This window comes from Moschus berezovskii, chromosome 17, assembly GCF_049115385.1.
Source record: "Moschus berezovskii isolate FMDL1 chromosome 17, NW_MosBer_1.0, whole genome shotgun sequence".
Lineage (NCBI taxonomy): Eukaryota > Metazoa > Chordata > Mammalia > Artiodactyla > Moschidae > Moschus > Moschus berezovskii.
In genome coordinates this window covers 31,597,141-31,604,325 of record NC_142476.1, presented here as the reverse complement: position 1 = coordinate 31,604,325, position 7,185 = coordinate 31,597,141, and the positions used below count along the sequence as shown (strand labels likewise).

Here is a 7,185-nt window from a genome sequence, read left to right as displayed (position 1 = left end):
GGGCTGCCGTCTGTGGGGTCGCACAGAGTCGGACACGACTGAAGCGGCTTAGCAGCAGTTGCATACAGTCTTACTGGGCTTCCCAGGTGGAGCTAGTGATAAAGAACCCGCCTGCCAATGCTGGAAACATGGTTTGTGGGTTTAAGTCCCTAGGTCAGAAAGATCCCCTAGCAGGAGAGCATGGCAACCCACTCCAGTATTCTTGTCTGGAGAATCCCACGGACAGAGGAGCCTGGCGGGCTGCAGTCCATAGGGTCTCACAGAGTTGGACACAACTGAAGTAACTTAGCACGCACACATGCATACAGTCTTACAAACATTTTCATCCCACACTCAACACTCCCAATGCTTTGATTCATTCATTCAACAATATTTATTGTTTGATTACTATGTGCCAGGCACTGTTCAAAGCAGCTGGGATATATCAGTAAACAAAAACAAGGATCCCTGCCTTCAAAGACTATATATTGTTTCCTGAACTCCAGTTACATTTCTGAGTCCCTATCATTCAAACAATTTTTGTCTGGCTGTTTACTTGAGGAATATATGGAAAAATGTGTCTTTCTTTACATGTATCTCTAGGACTTCCCTGGTGGTCCAGAATCCACCTTTCAATGCACGGGGCTTGGGTTCAATCCATGGTCAGAGAACTCTGTGTGTGTGCTCAGTCGTGTCCAACTCTTTGCAACTCCATGGACTATAGCCACCAGGCTTCTCTGTCCATGGAATTTTCCAGGCAAATATACTGGAGTGGGTTGCCATTTCCTTCTCAAGGGGATCTTTCTGACTGACCCAGGGATCAAATCCACATCTCCTGCATCTCCTGCATTGGTAGGTGGATTCTTTACCACTGTGCCACCTGGCAACTAAGATCCCACACATCGCCAGGGTATTAAGCTCTTGTGCCACAACTAAGGCCTGACACAGCCAAATAAATAAATAAATATTTTTAAATAAATAAAATGTGTCTCTAATAAAGGGATATTAAATTATACTTGGTTTTATTTTCATCTATGACTTTAATAACCATTTCCAACCTAGTTCTCAGGTAGTGGTTCTGAGTTGGGAGCAATTTTGCCCTCTAGGTAGGGTTGCCAAGTTTAGCAATTAAAAATACAGGCTGTCCAGTTAAATTTGGATGTCAGATAAACAGTGAATTTTTTTTAACGTAAGTATGTCCCATATACGTGTACATGTCCTGCATATTGTAGCTTCTCTGGCAATCCTGCCTCTGGGTTTTGCATTATCTGGAGACATGACTCAGGATGTGGTGGTATGAGAATCTAGCGAGTAGAGGCCAGGGATGCTGCTAAAGATTCTGTAAACACAGGATAGCCTCCTCCCACAAGAAACAATTATCAGGCCTGAAATGTCAGTATTGCTGAGGTTGAGAAATCCTACTCTAAAATGATGATTTCCAAAAGAAAAGAGATAGATAAAAATTACCTAGGAGGTTTAACATAAACTATTAAAATATAGTATAAAATATTTAACATTTTATAATATAAAATCAATTATTTGGCACTCAGCCTTCTTCATGGACCAACTCTCACATCTGTACATGACTCCTGGAAAAACCATAACTTTGACTATGTAGAGTTAGACCAGTGATCAATAGTATTCCTGTGAAACAATAGGAACAGTAGACAGATCCACTTTAAGGACTGCCCACTCAGACGTTTTATTAATACCAGCTTTTTTCTTATATTAGTTAACACTAGCTGTTTTTTTTTTTTTCTGTGCTTAGCACAATTCCTAGCACATAATAAGAGCACAGTCTGTGTCCAGTGACTGAATGAAGGAGTTGGCCTGATACAGTGGTATCCTTAGAGTCAGAGAAATCAGGGTGTACCTTACACCAGCCAGTGACCTGGGCCCTCAGGGAAGCTTTGACAGCAGAAGTCACATCTATGGCTTCTAAAGCGCTCTGAAGGAGGGACAGCTGCTATGGTAGCCAAGGAGAAAATGGGTGAAGCGCAGAATCTAGACAGTAAATATTCTTAGTTTTGTCCACTTAACACTAGCTGTTTCTTTAGTCAATAGTTCTCAAACATAAATGTGCATCAGGGTACTGGAAGGTCTTGCTGGCTCTCACCCCCAGAGTTCTGATTTGGGGTGGAGGCTGAAAATTTAGAGTTCTAATTTTTTTTCTGCACTACTTGTGGGATTTTTAGTTCCCCAACCAGGAAGTGAACCTGGCAATGAGAGCCCAGAGTCCTAACCCCTGGACCACCAGGGAATTCCCTTGGATTTCTAACAAGTTGCCAGGTGATACTGATGCTGCTGGTCTGGAACCATACTTTGGGAGCAATTTAGCCTTAGTCTCAGATGAATCCTCAGAATTTCCGTAGTTTAACATAATCTTTCAGTTATCACATCAATCTCAAAATTCAGGATCTCTGGGTGACACGGTATTTTCCACTGGGTCTGGATATAGGTTCTCATGATCTGAGGATTTTTGAATTAGAAAAACAGGTTTTCTGTAAATCGTCCTTTTCCCTCCCCTGCATTCAGTGATGGAGCTGGGACATTACTATCCTCAGTAAAACAAACAAACCCCCATTCAGGAAAAGGAAGAACAGGAGATGCAGTTGCTGTTTTTTTTGTTTTTTTTTTTTCTGCAATTGTGAAAAACAGCTGGACAGGCATTGTGCAGATATCTATATTGGGGTGGAAAAATTTTCCTTGATTAGACTATGGTCCTGCTCTTTGGGTGGGATCCTGTTACCATTTTTCTCTATAAGTACTGGTTCCATCTTCTGCAAGGCTCTCCCTTTTCCATTATCCTTCACGGTCACATCTGAAGGTGACATTGAAGAATGTGTCATCCTTAGGCGTTTTCACCCTGTGCTCCCTGCCCATGCAAACAAGGAGGTTTGAGGGTTGTTTTAAAATTTTCTGATAGAGAGAAAAACATATGGACACCAAACGGGGAAAGGGGGATAGTGGGATGAACTGGAAGATTGGGATTGACATATACATGCTATTAATGCTTTGTATAAAGTAGATAACTAATGAGAACCATAGCTCATGGAACTCTACTCAGGGCTCTGTGGTGACCTAAATGAGAATAAAATCTAGAAAAGAGGGGATACATGTAAACATATAGCTGATTCACCTTGCTGTACAGTGGAAACGAACACAACTTTATAAAGCAAATATTCTTGTCTGCTCAGTCGCTCAGTCATGTCCGACTCTTTGTGACCTTTTGGGCTGTAGCCTGCCAGCCTCCTCTGTCCATGAGATTTTTCAGGCAAGAATAGTGGGTTGGCAGATCTCCTCCAGGGAATCTTCCCAACCTAGGGATCAAATCTGCATCTCCTGAGTCTCCTACAATGCAGGAAGTTTCTTTACCGCTGAGCCATTGGGGAAGAAAAGCAACTATACTAAAATAGAAATTAATTAAAAAAATTAAACTTCCTGGATAGGCGAAAGCTTTGTAGACTAGGCTTGTGGGTTCTTTATCAATATAATTCCCTCAAAAACTTGGATGTTCTGATATATTGCTTTCAGAAAGACTCAGGTGCCAGTAACTACTTCCAAAGTTTTTACCTGACCTAGGGTTGCCAGATAAAATATTGGGTTTCCAGTGTTTTTATTTGCTAAATTTGGAAACCATGTCTAGATGCAGTTTTCAGGGTCATCTTCTTTGCTTCTTTACTTCATGATTTGCTCTTTCACCTAAAAGATAGTTACCTTAAGGGTTGGCAGAGAAGACAACATCCTTAATTACCTAGTTGCCACACAGCTATCATGTTATTTACTCAACAGTCTCACTGAGCCTTTTTCGCTCAAGGCTTTTACTATCTTATCCTTTGATATTTGGAATCGAGAAGCAGTAGGATTTCCCAGACCGATAAAGTTCATGGTATCTGGGCTTTCCTCATCCTCTTTGACCTCTGTCTGAATTGAGATCAGCTCAGTTCTAACCTACGCCCATCTCTCTCAAGAATAATAACTTGCTCAGAGTCGCCGGTGGCCGAGGAGGGCGGAGAGTTCTGTCGTGAAATAGGGGGAAGTATTCATGTAGGCATCGGAGGGACCCTTACTCTGAACTATAAGGTGGGAAGCTGATACTGGGTACAGCTTACTCCCGGACCCGCTGCGTGAAAGTTGTGATATCATCCTCGAACCATCAGCTTTGAAATTTGAAAACAATGGAGAAGACTCAAGAAACCGTCCAAAGAATTCTTCTAGAAACTTACAAGTACTTACTTCAGTTACCAGTGCACACTTGGGCTTCCCTGGTGGCTCAGTGGTAGAGAATCCACTCGCCAGTGCAGGAGATGTGGGTTCGATCCCTGATCTGGGAAGATAACAGTGCTGCAGAGCGACTGAGCCCATGTACCGGAACTACTGAGCTGTGCTCCGGAGCACTGTAACTGCAGCTCCGGAAGCCCTCGTGCCCTGGAGCCCGTGCTCAGCAACAGGAGGGGTCAACAAAACGAGGAGCCTGCACACCACAACTGGAGAGTAGCCCCCGCTCACCACAGCTGGAGGAAAGGTAAACAAGTGAGAACCAAACTTTCGCAGGCGTTTAATCATTGGCTAAAAGTTCCAGAAGACAAGCTACAGATTATCATTGAAGTGACAGAAATGTTGCATAAGGCCAGTTTACTCATCGATGATACTGAAGACAACTCAAAACTCCGACGTGGCTTTCCAGTGGCACACAGTATCTATGGAATTCCATCTGTCATCAGTTCTGCCAATTATGTATATTTTCTTGGCCTAGAGAAAGTCTGAACCCTCAATCACCCAGATGCAGTAAAGCTCTTTACCCGCCAGCTTTCAGAACTCCATCAGGGACAAGGCCTAGATATCTACTGGAGGGATAATTACACTTGTACCACCGAAGAAGAATATAAAGCAATGGTGCTGCAAAAGACAGGTGGACTATTTGGATTAGCAGTAGGTCTCATGCAATTGTTTTCTGATTACAAAGAAGATTTAAAACCACTACTTGATACACTTGGGCTCTTTTTCCAAATTAGGAATGATTACGCTAATCTTCACTCCAAAGAATACAGTGAAAACAAAAGCTTTTGTGAAGATCTAACAGAGGGAAAGTTCTCATTCCCAACTATTCATGCTATCTGGTCGAGGCCGGAAAGCACCCAGGTGCAGAATATCTTGCGCCAGAGAACCGAAAACATAGATATTAAAAAATACTGTGTACATTACCTTAAGAATGTAGGTTCCTTCGAATACACTTGGAATACTCTTAAAGAGCTTGAATCTAAAGCCTATAAACAAATTGATGCTCGTGGTGGAAACCCTGAGCTAGTAGTTCTAATAAAACACTTAAGTAAAATGTTCAAAGAAGAGAATGAATAAAGTTAAGCCATTCTCGACTAGGCCTGATACTTAGTTGACTTTTTTTTTTTTTGTCTTTTAGCCTATTAACCTTTTTAAAAAAATTGGACCAAGCTGTTAGTCTCCAAAAATTGAGTGATAATAATGATGTGAGTAAGGTTGTTTCAATTTAGAATCCCTGTGTACAGATAATCATCATAGTACAAAGTTGTAGGAATCAAAAGGAGCCACATTTAAATAAGTCTAATTTGAATGTCAGAATGTGCTATGTTGGGACCTTGTGGCCAACTCTGCCTCACATGTTCTGTGGATTCTGTCAATAAAAGAAGACTTCAGCTTCCAGGAAAAAAAAAAAAAAGAATAACTTGCTGAGAGCAGAAAGTTAAAACTCAAAATATACTAGCATTCAAATTCTTTCTAACCACTCTCCCTAGAGCAGGGATTCTTGACCCATGGATTCGTAACTTGGATGGTGTATTAAGTCAAGATCTCTGGAAGCAAACCCTGAAATGAGGATTCATGTGCAAGTGATAAACTACCACACATTGCACTCATCTCACATGCTAGTAAAGTAATGCTCAAAATTCTCCAAGCCAGGCTTTAGCAATATGTGAACTGTGAACTTCCAGATGTTCAAGGTAGTTTTAGAAAAGGCAGAGGAACCAGAGATCAAATTGCCAACATCTGTTGGATCATGGAAAAAGCAAGAAAGTTCCAGAAAAACATCTATTTCGCTTTATTGACCATGCCAAAGCCTTTGACTGTGTGGATCACAATAAACTGTGGAAAATTCTTCAAGAGACAGGAATACCAGACTACCTGACCTGCCTCTTGAGAAACCTATATGCAGGTCAGGAAGCAACAGTTAGAATTGGACATGGAACAACAGACTGGTTCCAAATAGGAAAAGGAGTACGTCAAAGCTGTATATTGTCACCCTGCTTATTTAACTTGCATGCAGAGTACATCATGAGGAATGCTGGGCTGGAAGAAGTACAAGCTGGATCAAGATTGCCGGGAGAAATATCAATAACCTCAGATATGCAGATGACACCACCCTTATGGCAGAAAGCGAAGAGGAACTAAACAGCCTCTTGATGAAAGTGAAAGAGGAGAGTGAAAAAGTTGGCTTGAAGCTCAACATTCAGAAAACTAAGATCATGGCATCTGGTTCCATCACTTCATGAGAAATAGATGGGGAAACAGTGGAAACAGTGTCAGACTTCATTTTTGGGGGCTCCAAAATCACTGTAGATAATGATTGCAGCCATGAAATTAAAAGACGCTTACTCCTTGGAAGGAAAGTTATGACCAATCTAGCTAGCATATTAAAAAGCAGAGACATTACTTTGCCAACAAAGGTCCATCTAGTCAAGGCTATAGTTTTTCCAATAGTCATGTATGGATGTGAGAGTTGGACTGTGAAGAAAGCTGATCACCGAAGAATTGATGCTTTTGAACTGTGGTGTTGGAGAAGACTCTTGAGAGTCCCTTGGACTGCAAGGAGATCCAACCAGTCCATTCTAAAGGAGATCAGTCCTGGGTGTTCGTTGGAAGGACTGATGCTAAAGCTGAAACTCCAATACTTTGGCCACCTCATGCAAAGAGTTGACTCATTTGAAAAGACTCTGATGTTGGGAGGGATTGGGGGCAGGAGGAGAAGGGGACAACAGAGGATGAGATGGCTGGATGGCGTCACCGACTCGATGGACATGAGTTTGAGTGAACTCCGGGGGTTGGTGATGGACAGGTAGGCCTGGAGTGCTGTGATTCATGGGGTTGCAATGAGTCGGACACAACTCAGTGACTGAACTGAACTGAACTGAACCAGGAATGAGGGAAAAGTGGAATAATGATAGAATGAAATTT

The 7,185-nt window shown here is 42.0% G+C and overlaps 1 pseudogene; it reads left to right on the top strand.

Annotated features, from left to right (window-relative positions):
- The first annotated feature begins 4,003 nt into the window (after positions 1 to 4,003).
- On the top strand, positions 4,004 to 5,537 carry LOC129551062 (geranylgeranyl pyrophosphate synthase-like; annotated as a pseudogene).
- The last annotated feature ends 1,648 nt before the right edge of the window (positions 5,538 to 7,185 follow it).